General features: G+C 34.3%; 1 protein-coding gene and 1 pseudogene across 2 annotated transcripts in view; both read right to left on the bottom strand.

Annotated features, from left to right (window-relative positions):
• The window catches only part of SRFBP1 (serum response factor binding protein 1), a 56,203-nt gene that overhangs the window by 18,888 nt on the left and 14,217 nt on the right, over window positions 1-23,098 (bottom strand). The window lies entirely within an intron of this gene.
• On the bottom strand, window positions 8,668-8,786 carry LOC111738532 (annotated as a pseudogene).

Raw genomic sequence — 23,098 nt, 5'->3', positions numbered from 1 at the left:
AGGAGAAGGCAGAAACGCCAAACAGGTTGGCCCCACTCCTGTGTGTGGCGGTTGAGAATTGGAAGAAATATCTCAGCTGTGGAGGTCACCCTGGAGGTGTGAGGGCTCCCTAGCCCGGAGCTCCAGTGCCAGGAACAGAAGTCCCCACAACTTCTGGCTGTGAAAAACAGTGGAGTCTGTGGCTAAGACGGAGCACTACAGGAGCTGAGACTCCTCTTAAAGGGTCCGCGCACAGACTTACTCAGAGACTGACTCACTCGCTCTGAGCTCTAGCTCTGGGGCAGCTGCTCGAAAGGTACTACGAACATACAAGGAGGAAACGAATTATCTGGCTTCAGGGCGAGGGCTGGAGGGCAGCTTTCTCCCATACACAAGTGCTGGCAGAGGGCACTGTTCTTTTGTTGAGCTCTCCCCATTTTGGCTCGCAGACCCAGGTGGCCACCAAATCTGTTGGATCTCCAGCGTAGCTAACACTGGTTGCCCCAACCTGCTGAGTCTCTGAGACCCTGCCCCTCCGAAACTGCAAGCCTGCCCTAGCTGCTTCCAGTGGATTTTCCATACAAATGGCTTGCCTGGGTTCATGCTGTGCATTTTCCTAAAATCTCTCAACGGTTCACAAAACCTAAATAAGCAGCATCTGGTCTCAGCATGCCCTGTACCTCTTGCTGAGCAGCCCTAGGCCCAGCACTAGCAGCAGCAGGCCTCACTTTGTGACTTGGCCTCTCGTGGGACTTCCAAGCTCAATGTGGGTAGTAGCCATCTGTGGATTGCTTGGTGGCTCATGCTATGTAGCCCTGGGCAGGGCACAGGCTGCAGGTGAACTTGGCTTACGGCAAGGCCCCTCCCAGGAGGCCCTGGTCTGCATGCCCAGTGGCTGGCTTCTAGCACCACCTGGGATCACATCTGAAGACGACACACCCAAAGGGCAGACAGGGCAGGCACCAGAGCCCTGCTAAAGTGAATCTTGCTCTATAGGATCATTACTACATGACTGCTCCTCCACTGGTCACTGCCAGTCCTCACAACCAATCAGCTCGAGGGTCAATCCCTTCCACTGACGAGCAAACAGAAACCAAGACTCGACTACAACAGGAGGGCACATACAACCCATACAAGGGACATACCTGGAACACCCAGCTTAGGTGACCAGGTAGGTAAGACTGTGTCACTGAGCCCCAGAGCACACCTAGTACATAAAGTGACTCTACGAAGACCAGGAGACAGAGAGGCCCTACCCAATACATAGAAACAAACACAAATTGGCAGCCAAACTGGGAAGACAAAGAAACATGTCCCAAACAAAAGAACAGAACAAAATTCCAGAAAAAGAACTCAACAAAATAGAGACAAGCAACCTACTAGATGCAGAGTTCAAAGCACGTTTTATAAGGATGCTCAACAAACTTAGAGAAAGAGTAGAGGAACTTAGTGAAAACTTTAACAAAGAGATAGAAAACATAAAAGTGTAAATAAAAAACATAAACAGGAATCAGTCGGAAATAAATAATACAATAACTGATATGAAAAATTCCTTGGAAGAAATTAACCATTGCTTAGATGAAGCAGAGAATCAAATCAGCAATTTAGAAGGTTAAAGTAGCAGAAAACACCTAATAAGAATAGCAACAAGAAAAAAGAATCCAAAAAAATTAGGATAGTTTAAGAGGCCTCTGGGACATCAAGCATACCAACATTAGCATTACAAGGATACCAGGAGAAGAAAGAGAGTAAGGAATTGAAAACTTATTTAAAGAAATAATGACTGAAAATTTCCTTAATCCGGTGAAGGAAATAAGACATACAAGCCCAAGAAGTGCAGAGTCCCAAAAAAGTCTCAAACCCAACGAGGCCCACACCAAGACATATCACAATCAAAATGCAAAACGCTAAAGACAAAGAGAGATTCTTAAAAGCAGCAAGAGAAAAGCAGTTAATTACCTATAAGGGAGCTCCTATAAGACTATCAGCTGATTTCTCAACAGAAACTTTGCAGGCCAGAAGAGACTAGCAGGAAATATTTACATGGAAAAGTGAAAATCAGTAATATAAGCTTCCGCATTAAGAAACTAGAAAAAGAGCAAACTAAACACAAGCCAGGATCTATAACCAAGATTACTCTACCCAGCAAAGCTATCATTCAGAATCAAAGGATAAATAAAAAACTTCCCAGAAAAGAAAAAGCTAAAGGAGTTCATCACCACCAAGACAATGTTATAGGAGATGTTGGAGGTACTTCTTTAAAAAAAAGAAGAAAAAAGGAAAAAAAAGGAAAAAATATGGATAATAAAATGGCAATAACTACATATCTTGCAACCACTACTTTAAACATAAATGGATTAAATGCTCCAATCAAAAGATAAGGTGGCTAAATAGATATGGAAACAAGACTCATATAAGCTACCTACACGAGACTCACATCAGATTGAAAGGCACACACAGACTGAAAGTAAAGGAGTGAAAAAAGATGTTACATGAAAATGGAAACCAAAAAAAGCTGGGGTAGCAATAATTGTAATAGCAAACAAAATACACTTTAAAACAAAGACTATAACAAGAGACAAAGAAGGACCCAGTCATTCTACTTCTCAGTATTTATTTGAAGAAACCCAAAACACTACTTTGAGGGGACATGTGAATCCCTATGTTCATTGCAGTATTATTTACAATAACCAAGATATTGAGGCCATCTGGGTGTCCATCAATAAATGAATGGATACAGAAGAGGTGCTATAAATACACAATGGAATATTACTCAGCCGTTAAAAGAACAAAATCTTACCATTTGCAACAACATGGATGGACCTAGAGGGTATTGTGCTGAGTGGAGTAAGTCAGACAGAGAAAGACAAATGCCACATATGGACTCTAGAGAACAAGACAAACAAACAAACAACAAAAAGAAGCTCATAGAAACAGAGCATTTTGATGGTTGTCAGATTGGGTGGTGGGAGGATAGGAAGTGGAGAGAGGATTAAGACTACAAATTGGTAGTTATAGAACACTCATGGGGATGTAGAATATAATATGGAGAATACAGTCAGTGGTATCAGATGGGTACTGTATTTATCAGGATGATCACTCAAGTTATATAAATGTCTAATTGTTGTGTTGTACGTCAACTGTTACTGAAAAAAATATAAAAATAAAAAAATGCAACAATGATATGCCAAAAACCATGAATCAAGGATAAAGAAAAATGAAGAAGATACCACAGTTATATAACAGGTGTAAATATGGAACACTGCACTATAAATTAAACAGGTAAAACGAGCAATTTACTGAACTGTACAAAAATAATGCAAAGGTTTTTCATTAAAAATGTTTAAATTTATCGCCAATGCATGGGAAATTAAAAATATCAGTAATTTGCTAATAAATGCAAACTAAATTTAGCATCTGTAACTAGGCTGAATTAAGTAGTTTCCTTTCCTTGGATTTCCTTAAAATGATTCAATTCTGAAAATTTTAATCTTCTCATTTGGGAGCTTATTCATCAGTGAGCAGGGCTCTGTGCTGACTTGTATAAGTCACATATTCTTTTATTTTTAGACATTTGATCCAGTGTTATTTTCTAGCATCAATTTATTTACGCTTTCAAATAGAATTATCCAAAGACAAAATAAAGCCTTAAATTCTTTACAATATTTATGCTAGAAGTTATTAATCTATTAATAAAACATTAGAATTATAAGGGACTTCAGTTATTCATAATTCTACACTTGTGCAGAAGAGTTAACTCAGCAGGCCTGCATTGCTCAAATTTTGTGCATTCCTGGAAAAGGCTTATCTTCAGGCCTGGCCCTTGGCCAGCTCCTGAGAGATGAGCTTTGAGCCCTTGCGCCAGAGAGTACCAATCTGACAAGATAGTTTATGCTAACAATGTGATTTATGGTGGCCACTTCTTTGCTTTGGGAGGCTGGTGAGTGAGTAGCTGAAGTCATTCATGTAGGTGATTCGTGCCTATGTGACTGGCTCCCAATCAAAATCCTGGACATCAAGGTTCAAGTGTTTCCTTGGATGGCAATGCTTTGCAAGTTGTCACACTTCATTGCCAGGAGTGTGTCCATGTGACTATACTGGGAGAAGACACCACATGCTTATGCTTAGTTTCTCCTGGACTTCTCCCATGTGCCTTTTCCTTTTGCTGATTTTAATCTGTATCCTTAAATAGTAATAAATAAACTGTTACTGTGAATATAAAAAACTTTGAATCCTGTGAATCCCTCTAGTGAATCACTAAGCTTCCAGGTGATCTTGAGGACCCCTGACCCACTCAATTTTATAGAAGAGAAAATGATAACCTAAGAAAGTTTTTAAGAGACTCATTCGAGGTATTGTAACGAAGTTAAGGACTAGAATCCCCACATTTTGCTTTTTGCCATATCTTCTCATCAGTCAGTGGTGATAAATTAGAAATTGTTTTAATTCCTTCCTAATCATATTAAACTAACATTGCTCAAGTCATCCACAAATAACCAGATCCACCAGAACATCCCAGTTCCCTTAATTTACACTGTCAGATGCTACTGCATATTTTATTTTAAATAGCAAATTTAACTGGAATTAGGTAATCCCAATTTAGGTTTTTTGGCTATCTTCTTGTTTTTCTTCTCTCCAGAGGCTTTTGTTTGAACAATCAAATACAGCAGTCCCCCTTATCCAATGAAGATACACTCTAAGATCCCCTAGAGGATGCCGCAAATCACAGATACTACCGAACTCTATATTTTTCCTATACATACATACCTATGACAAAGTTTAATTTATAAATTGGGTGCTGTCAGGGATTAACAATAACTAGAGTACAACAGTAAAACAGAACAATTATAACAACAGACCATAAAAAAGGTATGTGAAAGGTATGTGAACAACAGACCATAAAAAAGGTATGTGAATCCCCTCCCTCTCACTTTCTCTCAAAATATCGTATTGTATTCACCTTTTCATTTAAAGGAAGATTTTTACGGCTTCTCTTTGGCATAACCACCAGCATCACTAATTTTGTGTTTTGGGGACATTATTAAGTAAATAAGGGTTACTTGAACACAAGAACTGTGATACTTAGACAGTTGATTTGATAGCCAAGATGGTTAGTAAGTGACTAATAGGTGGGTAGCATATATAGTGTGGATATCCTGGACAAAGGGAAAATTCACATTTTGGGTCGGGGATTTCATCATGCTACTCAGAACAGTGCACAATTTAGAACTTATGAATTGTTTATTTCTGGAATTTTTCACTTAATATTTTCAGACCACATTTGGCCACGGGTAACTGAAACGACGGAAAGTGAATAAGGAGGGACTACCATATACTGACTCATAACTACATCATCAGTGTAGTGTTGTCTCTGGTTGAGTGGAGGGAAGTATGTCTACAACTTGACTATTCTAAATCAGTGGAGCGGAACACTGTATCAAGACAAAAAGTAACTTGGAGGCAGCAATCCTGTTGACATTTTAAATTCCAAGAGACTCTTATTAAGGCTTTTAATTTAGTAAAACATGAAACTTGTTTGTATTTTCCAAAATATGATCAAAATTGGAATATGATTTTAAGGGGTTAATTCCCAATACAAGGAATTATAAGGTACCAAGAAAAGTCTGGATTCTGCAGTTTTATTGTCTATTTGGAAATGAGGCAATATATGCATTTCTCTGAAATAAAGGATCTGAAATAACTCGTGAGAGATATTCACATCCAAATCTTCACGCTTTTCCAGATGGTAATATCATTATGGTTACCCTTCAGTGACAACAAAAACCTTATTTTCTAAATATTGCCTACCATTTCTTAAATACACTTCTACCGGATGGAACTTCAATAGGTTATACTCCATTATCAAATTGCGAGGGATTTTTCCAAACAAAATATTTGTGTCATCCTCCTTTACCTATTACTGTGTTCTCTATCGCAATTAATGGCATCTCTAGCCTCTGCTACTCAGGTTAGACAGCTCAGTGATCTGATACTGTGGGTCTCTGTCATGCTTCTATTATGATCCCATCCCCTTTTCTGCTTTCTCTGCTGCAATATCTGTTGAATTTCATTTCCTCCTTTGGATTGCCATTAACCTACCTTTAGGTTTAATACTTCATTATGGATTGTGGAGATTATAACGACCTAACTAGTATTCCTGCCTCCAGGACTAGTAACTCCAAGACCCATTATATGTCACTGTCCTAAATACAAAACAAAGTCAAAGACCTTTGGTCTGACATTCAATTCCATTCATTACCTGTCCTCAAGGTATCTTTCTGCTCTAATATTACATTTCTTCTAGGGTGTCTCATATGTCGCCCATTCAGTTTTACATAGAAACCAGTGACTAAATTTTCTATTTTCCTACCTCAGTATCCTTGGTAAACTTCTGCTTTAAAAATTTTTATTTGTGGAATGCCTTTCTCTAACTGGCCACCTATGTTTTTTCACTCCCTTTCTACCTCAATCAAAATCTATCCATATTTCAACTCTTGTTTGGTAAATATCACTAAAATGAAGCAGGGTTTCTTAGAGAAAGATTACAGATCTGAGGCAAGAAAAGTATAATCCCAGAAACACTGTTATGCCAAAAAAGAAAGAACTAATGGGATTCTCGCACAGTCACATAAGCTACTTTTGAAGGAATACCACTGGTCAAATATAAGTAGGATAAAAAAATAATGACAATGACCACATATGAAAGTGAAATGAGGCACTATTAAAAACTATGCTGGGACACAAGTGGTGAATATTAGGAGAATTTCAGGAAAATACAGTCATATGGTCACCCTAATTATATAGCACTTAGGAATTCCTCATTATTTCCAAATGCTGTTTATTTTCTTTTAAACACATTTCAAGCAGACTCTTGTAAAAGTCACCAATGATTTCCATGTTGTACAATGAACAGGTCTCAGTAATCTTACTCAATGAATCAGCACATCTGATTCTTCCCCTCTCTAGCCTATCATCATCACCTTTTAACAAGTTAATTCCTCCTTTCTCTTTGATATACTTTCTTCATGACTTACAGGACCCATACTGTTGGTTTTTCTTCCTTAGCTTTCTTTGCTAATTCTCCCTCTTCTTCCTAGCTTGAGAGTGGACCAGGATTCTGTCCCTGGTACTCATCACTATCTTAGTGACTTCATCTAGTCACAAGTCAGATTTCCAGTCAAGATGGCAGCACAGGTAAACACTATGCTTGTATCCTCTCACAACCACATCAAAATTACAACTACAGAACAACCATCATGAGAATCTGCTGAAGTCTAGCTGAACAGAAGTCCTACAACTAAGGATATACAGAAGAAGCCACACTGAGACTGGCAGGAGGGGCAGAGATGTGGAATAGGCTGGCCCCACAACCATGTGGGTGGTTAAAAATGGGGAGGGATATCTTGGCTGTGGAGATCACTCCAGGATGAGGGAGGGGGGTCCCAGCCCTATACCACCTCTCCAGCTCAGGGTTCCAGTGCCAAGAAGAGAAGTCAATAGCCAAGATATGGAAGTAGCCTAAGTGCCCATCAATAAGACAACTAGATAAATGAGACATGGTACATAAATACAATAGAATATTACTCAGCCATAAAAAAGAATAAAATCTTGCCATATGCAACAACATGGATAGACTAAGATTCATACTAAGTGAAATAAGTAAGATCGAGAAAGGCAAATACCGTGATTTCACTTATATGTGGAGTATAAAAAATAAACAAAACAGAAAGACTCATAGATACAGAGAACAAACTAATGGATGCCAGATGGTAGAGGTGTTGGGGCGATGGGTAAAAAAGGGGAAGGGGGTTAAGAAGTACAAATTGGTACTTACAAAATAGTCATGGGGATATAAAGTATAGCATAGGGAATGTAATCAATAATATCGTAGCAACTATATATAGTGTCAGATGGGAACTAGATTTATTGGGGTGATTACCTTGTAAGTTATATAAATGTCTAATCACTATGTTGTACACCTGAAACTAATGTTACGTGTTAACTGCAATTAAAACATAAATTATTTTAAAATATAAATAAAAAAATAAATATCACATACGAGTCAACAATTCCCAGTCTTTTATCTCTAGCGCAAATCTTTTTTGCACTCTGGATTTACATACCAAACTATTTCACGTCACTCCTAATCCTTCCTACTCTGCTCTGATTTTCCATAACATCGCATCTAACATATTAATTAACTTATTTATTATGCTGTCTTCCTCAATTTTCCCAAAAATAAATTCTAAAAGTCAGAATACTTTGTATATTTTTTTCCCCTCAGGTGTATCATAATGGAATTTGGTAAATTCTCAAAAATACTTGCTGAAAGAATGGATACTAAACTTTTAACCTGTCAGGTATTATAAATTGTTAAACTGACTATCTCAGTTATCTCTGTATTGGGTAGAGCATAAACTTGATCTGCCAGTAAACACTGCCCCTGTTCAGAACTATGACAAGAGAACAAATTTCGTAACTATGTCTTTCGTTCGAACTTATTTTCTAAATTAAAAACAAAAAAACAGTTAATCATTAATCTCGTCCATGTTGAAATATGAATCTAAGTCACTATCACACCTAATACAGAACTTCATGTAGGGAAAACCAAGAAAATAATCTAACTACTTTGTATTTCTTGATTCTACAAGTACTTTCTTCACAACCCCCCCCTTTTTTTTTTTGTTATGCCAACAGCACCTGGTATTCCTAGGTGGTCTCCCATCCAAGTACTAACCAGGCCTGAACCTGCTTAGCTTCCAAGATCAGACAAGATTGGGCACGTTCAGGGTGGCATGGCCATAGACTCTTTATGACTTTTCTAAAACAAAAATAATAAAGCAATATAAATTTAAGACTCCCATCCTACAACTTGTGAAGTTATGGTCACCTTTTAAAAGTTAGGTTCATGCTACAGGAAGCTTTTCATGAATCCTCAAAGAAGTACTAAGTGGCCCTCCTCCAATGCATCTATCAGTGTTTAAAACACAATATTGAAACTCTCTGTTCACATGTCCATCTCTCTCATTAGACTATAAGCTTCTCAAGGGCAAACATCATATTAATTTCTTACTTCTATAAACCAGCAGAGTATTGGTAAACAAACACGACCCACTATATTTTTGTTGAGCTATAAAGTGCCATGGTCATGAGGATAGCTCCAAGATGACACGATAAAAATATGTAAACTTTTCTGGTAAAGTAAGGGCCTAAATAATATAAGGTAAAACTTTTGTTTTTTGAATCCTACAATACTAATTAAAATAGTGAAAATAATTTCAGCTTCTGATCTAAAGTGACAATGATGATGGACTGGAGGGTACAGTAGATCTTCAAAAGACGTCTGTTTAGGATTTGTCACTGAATAGATTCTGGTATAATTTTTCAAACTGATATTGAAGGCAATAGCTATCTTAAATAATATTTTATCTATGCCATTTCCATGGAGTAAAAGACTACAGAGATTCAAGTCTTAAAAAATTTATTAAAAGAGTACTATGTTAAAAACACTGATATTGCATATGTAGTGGTACAAAAACAGTATCAACTCAATTTGTTAAAACTTCAGGAAATAATACATGTGGCTTGATTCTTCTTTGCTTATATAATTATATCCTTCTACACCTTTAAATGTCACCAATGCTAATTTTACTTCAAAAAATTCATTACAGTTGACCCTTGAACAACATAGTTTTGAAATGTGCAGGTCCACTTATATGAAAATTTTTTTCAATAAATGCACAGTCAGTTGGTCCTCTGTATCCCAGGGTTTCACATCCACAAATTCAACCAACCACAAATCAAAATTGATCCTTGGTTGGGAATTCTCGAATACAGAGAGTCAACTGTATGCATTGTTCTATGCCATTTAATATCACATTTTGGTATCTGCAGGGAGTCCTGGAACCAATCCTGAGGGATAGCTATAGTTAAATTTTTGAGGGAGTCAAGAAGTTAAACAGGGATTTTTGACTGAGTAGGGAGTCCGCATCCCTAATTTTCATGTCGTTCAAGAGTTAACTGTATTTAAAATTCAAATTATTAAACTTGAAATGAAAAATGAATAATAAAGTCTCAAGCACTATTATTAAATGGTGGATAAGGAAAAGAAATTTAAAAATTCACAACTTTATGGAAATTTATCTTCATTTTGATTAGAAAAATAATAGTACCATGCTATAACCTCTTTAAAATTTTTTTTATAATAGGTGTCCATATAAATATCTGAAGTATGTTACTAAAGAGACTTCTATTGTGCAGAACACCAAGCACTGCGTAAAAAAAAAAAAAGATAACTAAAGAGTAGCTTAATTTTTGAAATAACATGCAAATGACCTGACATAACACAAAGGAAGATGCAATGCAGTAGACTGTTAAAAACTGATTACCTAATTTCAATATGTACGTATGAAGATGAAATAAGTAGGGTAATTTGTGTTTACTGCTGTGGTTCTCAACGGTAAGAATAATTAAAAGATAAGCAAAATATTGAGGGACCTTTCTCAAACTGTGCAAACTTCCCTTCCTCTATATGTCCCCAGGCATGAATCTTCATGCATGTATCCCTAAAAAAACCACTGCTTAAGACGTTGGTGAAGGCTGTGACAATTCACTCTGGATTTTTAAGAGTATATATGAGGTGGGGAGGTGAATGCAGTGTTGTTATCAAAGAAATCTAGAGAAACTTAAAAACAGGAATGCATAAAGTTTGTGTAGGAGATATAAAATTGACTGCAGTATGTAGACAGAAATGGCAATGAGAGATAAAATTGGTCAGGATGAGAAGAACCAACTAATGAAAAAGCTTTTAATACCCATGAGGAATTAGACCCCCATCTAGTAGACAATAGGAAGTAAATTTAAGTTCTTGAACAAAAGAGTGATATAGAAAACAAAGTAGGTTTACTACTAGGAAATTTTACTAGTGTCAGGTTTTTGCTGGCAGCCAGTTAAAGAATTACTAAATGTCTACAAATAGTACTGTCTCACTTTAGTTCCAAGTTGACTTTTATGTTTAAAGTTGAATCTTCATAGTCTAAAAACTAAACTGAAATGCATCTTTCAACTATAAATTATTTTCATAAAGACGTGAAAATAACTGATGTAAAAAGAATTACAATTTCAGTGAGCAAAAGTTAAATTTGTAAAATTCAATAGTCCAAAGATTTGCATTACATTTAAAAGCAGATATTAACTAAGCATAAACATTTCCAAATAATATAGTCAAATGAAGCTGTAAAATCTTGTCATTATACGGTCCTGTCTCTCATAGTACAAATACCTTTTAGAAAATAAGAAAAAAAAATAGCTTGTTTAACTCAAGTGATTAAACACGATCACATTTTTTTATGCCAAATAAAAACATCTAAACTGTTCCTGGCACATGAAATTATCCATTTCTGAATGTTTAAGGAGGCAAGCGGAGAAAATGAGATGCAGCAATTACATCAGCCTGAAGATTCTACTTAGATTTAGAGCAAATGTGCATTCTAAGGAATAAATCAGAGTAGAAAGATTTTTTCATTTTAGAGATCTTCTAACAAAATGGCTGGTCTTAGGGAGAAAAGTTTACTATTTTTGACATGGAATCCAAACATTTGTTTAAAAGAACACAATTTTGTGCAAATTTATAAGTAAATAAAATACTTAATACCACTTTATTTTAATATCTTCTCAATAACATGTTAAGAAAATAGAGCTGAGATGTATATAGTTATTTATTATTCAGTATATCAAAAAGAACAAAATTACAGCTTTATATGAATATATTATATCCACCTTTTTACTCCTAAAATTTATCTACATAAATTTGTGTTTAGTTTTCCTTGCCTAAACTCAAAGAATTAAAGAAAAATTTAAAAAGTTCAAAAACCAATTATATAAGTCCACAGAACAATTTTTCTTAATGAATCACCTAGGAAATTCACCAAAAGGCCTTAGGAAAATTATATTAGGTGACTGCGGCAGAGTCTTTCTCCATAATATTGAAATTATGACTATGATATAAGGATGTGCTAAAAGAGATTTAGGAATGTTAAAGGAGAGTGGTCTGTAACTGAAATAGTAAGAGACAATCTTTCAAACTGAGAGAAGTCAACTATTTGTTATTATAAGTTCCTTCAAAGTATTTTTGCTAGAACTTCAGGTCTCCAGTATTTTCAAGAGTACAATGATAATAAAATTCATATTTGTTTCTTAATTATATTTACATCCGTTATTAAAGAGCTTTTGCCAATTAAGACTAGAATCACATTACATTCAAATTAAAATATAGTGCCAAATTTAGCAAGGAATGAAACATTTCTGAAATCTCATCATTGCTACTAATTCATGGCCCCAAGGGAATTGATTATTTTGGTATTTAGCTTCCAGATATTATTTCTAAATGTTAAATGCACACACAAAATCCTATATGAATAACCAGGCACTCTATATCTTTAGGAAAGCCCAACTACTCTAATTACGTCAAATTATAAGGAAATCCTATTTTTTCCTCAAGAGGCAATGATAAATTATTTACTATTTTCACTTTTCAATTAAGAGTGATTATTAAAATTATAATATGAAAACACATTTCTTTATGATAACTAATTATTCTTGATAAAATTGTGCATTTAATACTTAAAGTAAGAGAAGTTAGGTTAGTAGAGTGTTAACACGGGCTATTGATTCAGATAGATTTGGACTGAATCTTGGTATTGCCAACCTCTGATAGTGTAATTCTGGGCAAAGCAATTAATCCTTAAACCCTCAGTTTCCATATCAGTAAAATGGAGCTAAACAGGAACCTTGAAGAGCTATTATCAAGATTACAGATAATATATGTAGGATGAAGCAATGAGTCTAGCACAGAGTAGGAACTCAATAATTAATAACTAAAATTATTATTAGCAGTGTTTGCACATCTGAAGTTGAGCTTTCTAGTGCTATAAATAACACGTAAGTCTGAGATGTAGAGTTGTGTAAAAGAGTATCCTTGCTATTGAGATTCAACAAAAGACTGTTAAAGAAATTGTATCAATTTGGTGAATCAGTAACATTAATTTTTTATTAAACTGTCATTTTACCTTTTCCAGAAAACCTTCTCTGATTATTAGCTAGAAGCAATCTCTTACTCTTTTAAAATTTTCAAAGCACCTATTATAACTTATCCTGTTTTTAAAACTGTGTATCTGTTCCTTACTCTCTGATAGTATAATATGATAGTACAATATTTTTGCAGAGTAGGAACAATGAATCACATGGCATATTGCCTTCCATAAACATACACTTAATAAATGTCTCCTTACTGCATGAAAAAATTAAGTCAGTGTTGCTTCCTAAGTAGTCAGCTCCCCTCTAATCTCTTCCCAATAATCAATGCTAACTCTCCTTCAAATTTATTTTTCTAGAAAATACACAGATTACTCAAGAACTTTGATCATCTGCATTTCCTAAAAGGCTTTAAACTGTAATCTTATCTACCATTCAGCCACCATCTTCAACCTTTTGTTTCTCTATTCATTCCATATTCTAGCCATGACATTCATTTACTGAAGAAATACCTGCTGAATGTCTTCTTTATGCCATTAGTAAACTAAGCATAGGAGATAAAAAGACATCTTATCAAAAAAAGGAGACATCTAAGGAAATAATTATTCAATGTGCTAAATATTATAATAAAACAGATTACTGAGCAGCCCTTCCAGGTCACACCAAGAACTTTCAAACCTGTATGCTTTGTTCTTGGTGTGTTCTATTTACCTAGACTGCCTTTTCCAAAGTAAAATCATATTTATTTTTCAAGTTACAACTTAGTGTCCCCTCTTTCTGTAAGGTCTTCCTTAAATCCTATAAGTAATTAAACTAATTGGTCCTTTTGCTAGATTCTTACGACTCTTTGATTATAATACTGGTATAGTATATACCATAGACAGACTCATGTGCTTGTTTCCCACAGAACGGCATGTTCTCTGATGACAGAAATCTAATCATGTACATACATAGTAGGTTCTAAATTCAAATGTATTTAACTAAGCTAACTTGAGCATATAGCATGGAATTTATAATAAAGACTTCCTAGTCTTTATTTCATTTGCACATTTTTTTTTTTGATCGCAAATTTTATGGATCTTAAGAAAATATATGATCATTAATAAACTGGGCTGCTATCTTAGAATGTGGAGAACAGAAGAATTATTAACTACAACCAAAATCCATAAGTTCTATTTTAATATACTGAGTTTCAACAGAAATCAAGAATTTAAAAAGCGAGGATTTCTCTCCTTATCTCACCTATATATAAAACTGATATATCTTGTAAAGCAATGGTCTCCAACCTTTTTGGCACCAGGAACCGGTGCTCCTATGAGAATCTAATGCCTGATGATCTGAGATGGAGCTGAGGTGGTGATGCTAGTGCTGGGGAGTGACTGCAAATACAGAAGAAGCTTTGCTTGTTCACCCGCTGCCCACCTTCAGCTGTGTGGCCCAGTTTGTAACAGTATAATATGATAGTACAATATTTTTGCAGAGTAGGAACAATGAATCACATGGCATATTGCCTTGTGATCCTTGTTATAAAGGGTTTAGTGATCCTTGTTATAAAGGGTTTAGTTAGTTTTGAAGAAGAAAAAAGGGAAGAATACAAGTGAACTATACATTTTCATTGTAAATTGCTAAAGAAGGTTTTTTAATTGGAGAAATCACAGCCCTTAGGGTTATTTTTATTTCTTAGAAAACTAAAGAGTTTACATAATTTAGTGGCAGGTAGAGAAAACAGAATAAAATTCTTCATATTCAAGAAAAAACTGAACACTACTGAGTTTCTTTTGTCACAAAATATCAATATTTTGAGTAGCAAATACTAACAGCTACTGTAACAGAAAAAAACAGAAATACATGGTTTCCACTTATTAGAAATCTAACAATGTGTTCATGTTAGTAAGTGTAAATGTCTGAAAATAATGACACCATTTAATTCAAAATTCAGGTGACAGCTCAGTTGAATAAGAAAATCACATTTTTAAGACTGTTATTTCTTGTTTTTATTGTGGTTTTACTTTAGGACTCTATGTCTCTCATTGTGTTTTTCAAACAAACTATGTTGTAATATTCGCCTCTTTTTTCAATGACCACATTATTTCATACTGACATTATGACAGTAGTATTGGTTATCCAAATTTTCTTTAATTAACAGTTAAAAAGAGTTTTAGATACTTTCACAATTAGTAGAAAGGTTCTGCCAAAGTTCTAAGTTCAAATTTGCAGAATTACAAAACTTAAAAAATCAAATCAAAATAAAACAAAAAGAAATAAAAAACATTTTGACAGAAAGCTCATGTGGTATTTCTTACTTCCTACCCCTCAATTCTGTTTACACACTCAGTAGCTTCTACAGTAGGCTTATTTGAACGGAAGCAATTCCAAAATCAGTTTTTTAATTTAAAATTAGGTGTGTATAACGACTCAATAAATGGTAATAGCATTTGCATCACTTTTGCCAACAAGGACCTGTAACTGTTTTTTGTTTTCAAACAGAAACAAGCAGGTCCCCAAACAGGGGATGAATACACTTTTATTTGTTACAACTGTTCTCATTTAAAAGCTAACAAAATTTTAAGACTACCATAGACTCTATATGACATCTTCATATCAACATAACTTATAATGAAAATCATGACCTCTACATATTAAAAATGCAACACTGCCAAAGGTTTCAGGAATATGACCTATTCAAAATGCTGGCTTAAAGCCATAGAAACCACATGCCAGGAAGCAAACTGGAATTCCAACATGATGATCTGTTTCTAAATACTGTTGTATGTGTGAGGAGAGCAGTATATACTATAATGATCTTTTAAAAATCCCATTATGACTTCCTGTTTATGATTTCAAATGTCACGAGTTGAGTGCAGAAGGATATTAAATCAGGGCATCTTGCTCTGCCTTAAGAAACAATAAATTAAGTTGTCCCTTTCAAAAAATTAAACTAGATGTTAAATGGCCTTAGAGAACTGGCCATGGTGACTATAAAATGAAGAGCCTATCCATTCTTCTATTTCTGACACTTAACATTAAAACCAACAAAAACCAAAAACATCTCTTTGGTTACAGACTCTTCTTAGTAACATTTCAGTAATATTCTACTTATATACTGATACTCAGAGCAACCTCAACATTCTACATGTGCCAATAAAAGTAAAACATTTTGCTTTAAAAGTCAGTCAGTCAGTTAGCCAGGCAGCATCCATTATATACCTGACATAGCTAAGGAATGAAAGCTGTCTGGAGGGTCAGACAGAAGGCGAGTGACAGGGAGCTGCAGAGTGGGCAGGATGGGAGAAAGATAAGGAAAAGCAAAAACAAAGCACGAAATGAAGGGACAAAGGGCTAGGAAAGAAATACACAAACAGAACTACACGAATTTCTGAGAGCTCTCCAGATCCTGATTCTAATCCCTGGTGAGGTTAAAATGTACTCCTTGTCTTTAGGCTTCAAAAGAAACCTCACAATCTTAAAAACTCTTTTTAACTTAGCTCAGTGAATCATGTAAAATGTTGAATTTCAGGTGCATCTGAAAGCTCCTAAGTGAAGCTGAATATAAGAGTGAAGATCTTACAGGAAAGATTTGCATCAGAGAGAGATTATAAAGTGTCCAGAATAGTGATAGTAGTTAAACTTGCAAGTAGCCATGTTAGAGAGTATAAAATGGGAAGACAGAAAAAGAACTTAGGGCGAACACCAGCATATAACCGTCAGAGTAAACCTTATTCAAAGAAACTAATGAACAGACAGGTAGATAAAATACGTGGGCTGTTCACGGAACGGGAAGTGAGGAGGTGGAGATCACAGTGGCTTTACCTAATAAGGTAAAGATGCTATTCTAACAAAAAGGGAAAGGAAGAAACTGGGAGACAGTTAAAGGATGATGATGGATGGGTGTTAAGGCATAAACTAAACAAGTTTATTGACTGAAGAACATTCATATAGGAACAGAATTTGAAGCTATAAGTGTAATAAGGCATAAGTAACAAAGGAGAAAAAAGAAAGGGACATAACACATGTAGAGGGATTGGCCCTGAATAGAAAAAGCAACTTTCTCTTTGGGACAAATAAGAACTATCAGTCTGGGGTTAATCTGTGAAGAAATACATACCTATAAAAATGTAGAAAGTTTGTACACCACTTTTCTAAATATCAAAATACATCTGTCTCTGTATTAAGGCAAGGAAGATTATCATATCTAAAAAAAATCATATCATGATAAAAGGTTAAATGTTTAAAGGGTAAACATCTAGAAAGGTCCTTATCCTATCTAAAATATAAAATAAATAAGGAATTGCTAATTTACTAAATTAAGTGTTTAGGTGGTATAAGTATTACTACAATGATATGTAAAAACATGTCAACCACTGCCTTTGTAATTAAAAGATAAATTCCAATTAGAATATTTCAAAACAAAAATACTATTTCAGTATAAAGCTAAAAAGCCTACTCTTCTGCTCATGATTGAAAGAGTAAGGTAGTGAAGGTAGTAAACTCCAAACTGAGATAAAAGATTAGGACATGGGAATAAGAAATGACTTTTTAGAAGATAAACTCAATCACTTGCATTTTATGGATGAAAAAAACTAAGGCTTACAGAGGTCAAAGTTCATAAACTTAATAATATTTCAATGCCAAGAGTTAGAACCCAATTTTGTAGTTTTCAATTCATACTCATTACACTTTTTTGTTTTCTGTTTTTTTCTTTTGGCCTATTGGCAATGGCGTTAGATGGAAATATTTTATATGTTCTAACAAAAAAGTAAGCAGACACATCTAAAGAAAAATACTACTCTGTACCAACTTCTCTGAAGACTGTTGCAAATAATTAACCCAGTTCATAATTATAGTCCCTTAATTGAAAACTGTGAACTGTCAAGAACTAACACACCTTTTTTCAATTTTCAAATGTTAGCAGTAATTCTCTTACTATCTTTGTAGATTAACAATATCCTTCACTGCTTTCACAAAATTCCCAAAGCACGTGTTTGTGACTAATTGCTATCCCAAGTTCTCTGTCATTTTCACATTCAATTACATTCTAATGCTTCAGAAACGTTATAAAGATTAATATTACAAATTATTGTAAAAAATTAAATAACACACATTAAGATTTTCAAAATTCTTAGAATATAAAATTGTACTATTCACAAACATGCATGTGCACACACACATCCCTATGGTGTACATATAATACATTTTTGCTTTCTATAACATTTTTGCTGTATAATGAATATTATGTTAAGAAGTAGATTTTCTAATCTATGTTGCTTTAAAATTCTTTAAAGTTTCTACTTGAATACATATCTACTTTATAAGAGTGTGTACATAAAAACATTAAATACATATATAAAAATAATGCATTAAGGTAGATACACATTCCTATCTTATTTTATTTTCTCTCTATTTTATTTTATACTCTATAACTTCGATTTCTAAACAATATTTAAGGAATTACACTAAGCAGTGTTTAATTTTTTAGTATTAAAATGTTTCCATAAATATTATTTATCGTTATGTTTATAGAATATATTCTTAAAAACAGAAATGCTCAGTCAATAATTTTAACATGTTGCTAATGTTAAAAAGGTTTAACATGTCTGTTTAAAAAGGTTTTACTAATTTCTAAGCCCAACGACAGTGAATAGGACTTCCTGATGATGTAGCAACATCTTCTCCAATAAATATTTCTGATTTCACTGTAGTACAGTAGCCATTAAATTTTACATTGCTCAGTCTATCCACTTCTCTATGTTACCTATTTAATAAAGTGTCCACCAGAAGAGACATTACCAGTAACCATAGTAAGAGAAAAGCAAAGAGAGAAAAAGGAAGAGAAAATGTGATGGGACAAGAAAAATTTTTAAAAATTAAATAGTCATGCAGACAGAATCAATCTCATTGATACCTGCACTGCCTAAACTCTTCTAGAGAAGTGTGTTATTTCACTCCCTCTCGGTAAAAATGCTATTCTAAGTTGAAAGTTTTTATTGGGGATCTTTAAAGTTACCCAAAGGTTTCAAAAAATATTTTATTACTTGATTTTTGTAATGCATTAAAGAAAAACAATCTACGTAAAAGGTGCAGATTTATGAAAGGGACTTATAGGTCACAGTACTCATTACTGCAGTTCTTGTAGCCATAAAAGACCATAATGTATGCTAAAGGAGTATGGAATGTAAATGAGAAAGAATCATTACGCCTCTTCCATACTTGGACCACTGTTTGCAGATTCTAGGTTTCAGACCTAAAGGAAGAAAATATAACTGTGGAAACAGTTTCAGACTTTTGAGACTTAAAAATCTTTTTACAGATAAGAAACAGCATGGGGAAGGGAGAAACGGAGAGAAGGCATGCTTAGGATCACATGAGTAAGAACAAAAAACCATTTTGGTTTTACCAGCACAGTTCTGCCAGGTAGGCTAGACCACAGAGGAACTACAACTTGAAAATTTTATCAATAATTATGATCTAATGAGTTTACACTTTGAAAACAATATTACTAAGTTTAAAACAAGAACAACATCAACAAAAATACCTAGTCCATTACTCCCTTCCTGAAATATTCTCTTCACTTAGTTTCCTAACCACCATACACTCGGTTCTTTTTCATCTTCACTGGCTACACTTTTCTAAACTCTTATTTCATCTCTCTAAAACCTAAATTTACAGAGTCTTGAGGTATTCAGGATCTTTCTTAGCTATTTTTAGTTACTTCCAATTTTAGCTACTTCCATTTCTGGGTATGACAGACTAAGACACTAATAGAGAATATGATTAGGTCCCCACCACACCTCCCCACCAAAAAACAAAAACAAAACCATAAAACTTGTACGTGCTACAAAAAGCCATACCAGAAGGTAAAGAAGAATAAATGGAAGGCAGACGCTGACGGGGAGTCTAAGCTCACAAAGAGAGCTATACAAATAAGATAACATCTCTTCAGAGTGTAGCCTAAGACTAACTGTAGTCTGCCTGGTTCAAGAACAGTGATAGCAGAACCTATGGAAGAGTGTAGTCAGCATACCTTACCCACTGAGAGAGCAGGAGAAACCCAGAAGGGAAAGAACCCCTAACCTTGAACCACTCATACCAAGAACAGATTCAAAGCAGCTCACTAAAAGACAAAAGATCTGAACTGAGGCTGGAGCTGCCGTCAAAGAAACATAGTTTGAAATTAAAGCCAACCCCAAAAAATAACTGCTGAAATAAGCACTTACCGAAGAAAAAAAATCAAACCCAGAATCTCTACTACTTAATCCTAATAATGTCCAGGGTTCAATCCAAAATTACCTGACATCCGTAGAACCAAGAAATAGAAACATTTTTCCCCTCCACAGGTAAAAATGGTTATTAGCACTATTCTCAATGATGTAAAAAAAAAAAATCAATGAATTAAAATCTTATCAGAGGAAAAAAAAAAAAATCCCAGCTGAGAAATGGAAATAAAAAAGTGTTAACTGATCCAGCCGTAGAACATGAGTCACTGAGTGAAAGACAACAGTATATTTTTATAGTCTTAAAGTTATCATCTCACAGATTACTGAATGATTCCAAAAAGAAAAAGGTGCCTTTAAAATGGAGAAATATGGCAGACAAAATGTAAACCAAGTGATTGGAACTGAGTATCACCAATAAAGGGACAAACATGGATGTAAGACAATGTACTATTATTATATTACAGCATTACAGTTTTTCTATAGGTTTAAAATATTTTCCAAAAAGTTGGAGGGAAACACAAAAGAAAAAAAAAAAAAAAGCCAAAAGAAGACTATTGCAAATCAGAGGGAAGAATTAAAACAGCTATCTTGAGATCCTTTCACTTCCTTTACCAAGAGGAAATCCAGGGACAAATAGGTGTTGGGAGTTTAATCTCCTTGTTAATATTCTGATAACTGGTCCTCCTAGTAAACAGGCTAATGATTTTGGTTAGGAGGAAAGTCCTTATCTGAAGAATGCAAGATGTTCCCTATTAAGGATGCTTACAGTTAACAAACCCGGAATCTATGGATTTATAAGGCATGGCACACTGGAAAAAATCATGTAAGCTACACAATCTTTGGTTACAGAACAGCAAAGTTTCAAAATCTAAATGCTCTCTGCTATGAGGTAACTGTGGGATCACGCAGAGTCCCAGATCTCTCCTTGCTTCCACCTGTGCCTTCTGATTGTATATATCCTCAAAACTACTAGTAAAGGTGAATTCTAGGTAATGTCTCTAATATGTGAGTCTGATTTGATGTTTCTTTGTTTTGGCTTACCAATAAAAGATGAAACTGTCAAAAATAATTATAATCTTATTTTAACAACAGTATTAATACTATACTTTAGTAGAATGACCGAATAAATGTTAATTTGAGACAAATAACTAACATAGTATACTTACAGGATAAATAAGGCATCTTTTACAACAAGGCAAATTTCTTTTTAAACATTCATAGGAAAAAACTAACAAAATCACAATATTTAAAATTAGAGAATAACTTCAATAAATTTTTTTAAAAAGTATATATAACCAGAAACATCATAAAATTCTAATTGACATGTAAGTATATATGACAACAATCCTATCATCCAAGGGGTGTGTACCCTGGAAAACTTCTAAATGTACTCTTTGAAATAAGATTCTGTCTACTTTATAGAGTTGTGGTGAAAGTCAAATTATATATTGATATTTTGATGATGTATTATTTTACTTGTTTTTCCATACTACCTCTACAGATCATAATCTATACCATTTTCCCATTGACTCCCCCAGTGACGACTACTTAGAAACAAGCCATGAAGGAGCATGACACAAGGCAACCCTAACAACTGATGCAAGCTTAAAGGATGCTTTTAATAGTAGAGACTTGACCATGTAAAAATAAGAGTAGAATGAAACCAAAGGAAAAAGTTTTAAAGTAGGGAAGTAAGAGTAACAGGAAGAGCAAGGTGTCAAAGAATATAAAAGTTCTCATTGTATAGGGGAAAGTAACAGTCTCAGAGAGAAGGAAGTTAAAATGAAAAAAAGGCAGAGTTAACTGAGTATATGTATTTAGCTATGAGGAATTAAAGAATCTAAAAACATGTTGTACATCTTTGGGCCTTTTTTCTCTAGAGGGCAAGTATCATGTTTATTATAGTACCTCACTCAATCTCTAAGAGGGTAGAATATAGATATATTTCAGAAGCTCTAGTCTTACTGAAGCAGTACAGTAAAGTGGTCAACACCATTAGCTTTATAATCAGTTATAAAGCCTAACAACTATTTGACCTTGGCCAAGTTGCTTAGCTTCTCTAAGCCTTGGTTTCCTATTCTGTAAAAGACAGGAATAATAATGGTATCTACCTCATGAGATGGTGATGATAAAACATAAAATATAGTATCTGGCACATAGTAAATATTCAGTAAAAGCTAGTTATACTACTGTTATTATTGAGGAAGGGATTTCATGTATATTTAGACTAATGTCAGTACATGTCTTAATTTTACTCTATTCTTCCCTAGCTAAGCAACTTAGGGATCTATAAAAGTTGATAAGCTACTTCAATTTCCAAAGAAAAACTAAACCTGTTTCAGAAGCCAGAATTTATATTAGTAACAAAGTTAAAAGAATACTATTAGAAAAGACAGCCAAGACTTGGTATTCATGCATTACAGTCTATAAAAATGGAACCTATGCTTTTACAGTATCATAAAGATCAGGGCTTTTTTTTTTTTTTTTTCCTTTTGGCCAGAAAAGACAAACTCCCATTTCTAAAAATATCTCAGGTTTTCTTCTTGAGGAAGTCATCTTGCAACAAAATACCCTATTATCATAGAGAACAAGTATAGGACAGTATGTCATGAACATGACTATAAAAATGTAGTGGTATATGAACCAAGGAAAAAAAATTCATCTGAGGAAACGAATAACTAAAGGTTTTCCCTCAAATTTCATTGAGACTGTGAATTTTCTCTTTTCTGACTATTTCTTTGATACTCCCACGTAAATGATAAACACTGAAGAAATTACAATGACCTTTCATTTAAAAAAATGCTCTATGTATTTGCTTCTTTTAGAAAAGTAGATCCGTTTTGTAAAAGAATCATAAATAAGCAATGAAATTT

This window comes from Pteropus vampyrus, unplaced genomic scaffold (assembly GCF_000151845.1).
Source record: "Pteropus vampyrus isolate Shadow unplaced genomic scaffold, Pvam_2.0 Scaffold39, whole genome shotgun sequence".
NCBI lineage: Eukaryota > Metazoa > Chordata > Mammalia > Chiroptera > Pteropodidae > Pteropus > Pteropus vampyrus.
The sequence above is the reverse complement of the archived record's forward strand: the minus strand, read 5'-3'. Positions and strand labels throughout refer to the sequence as shown.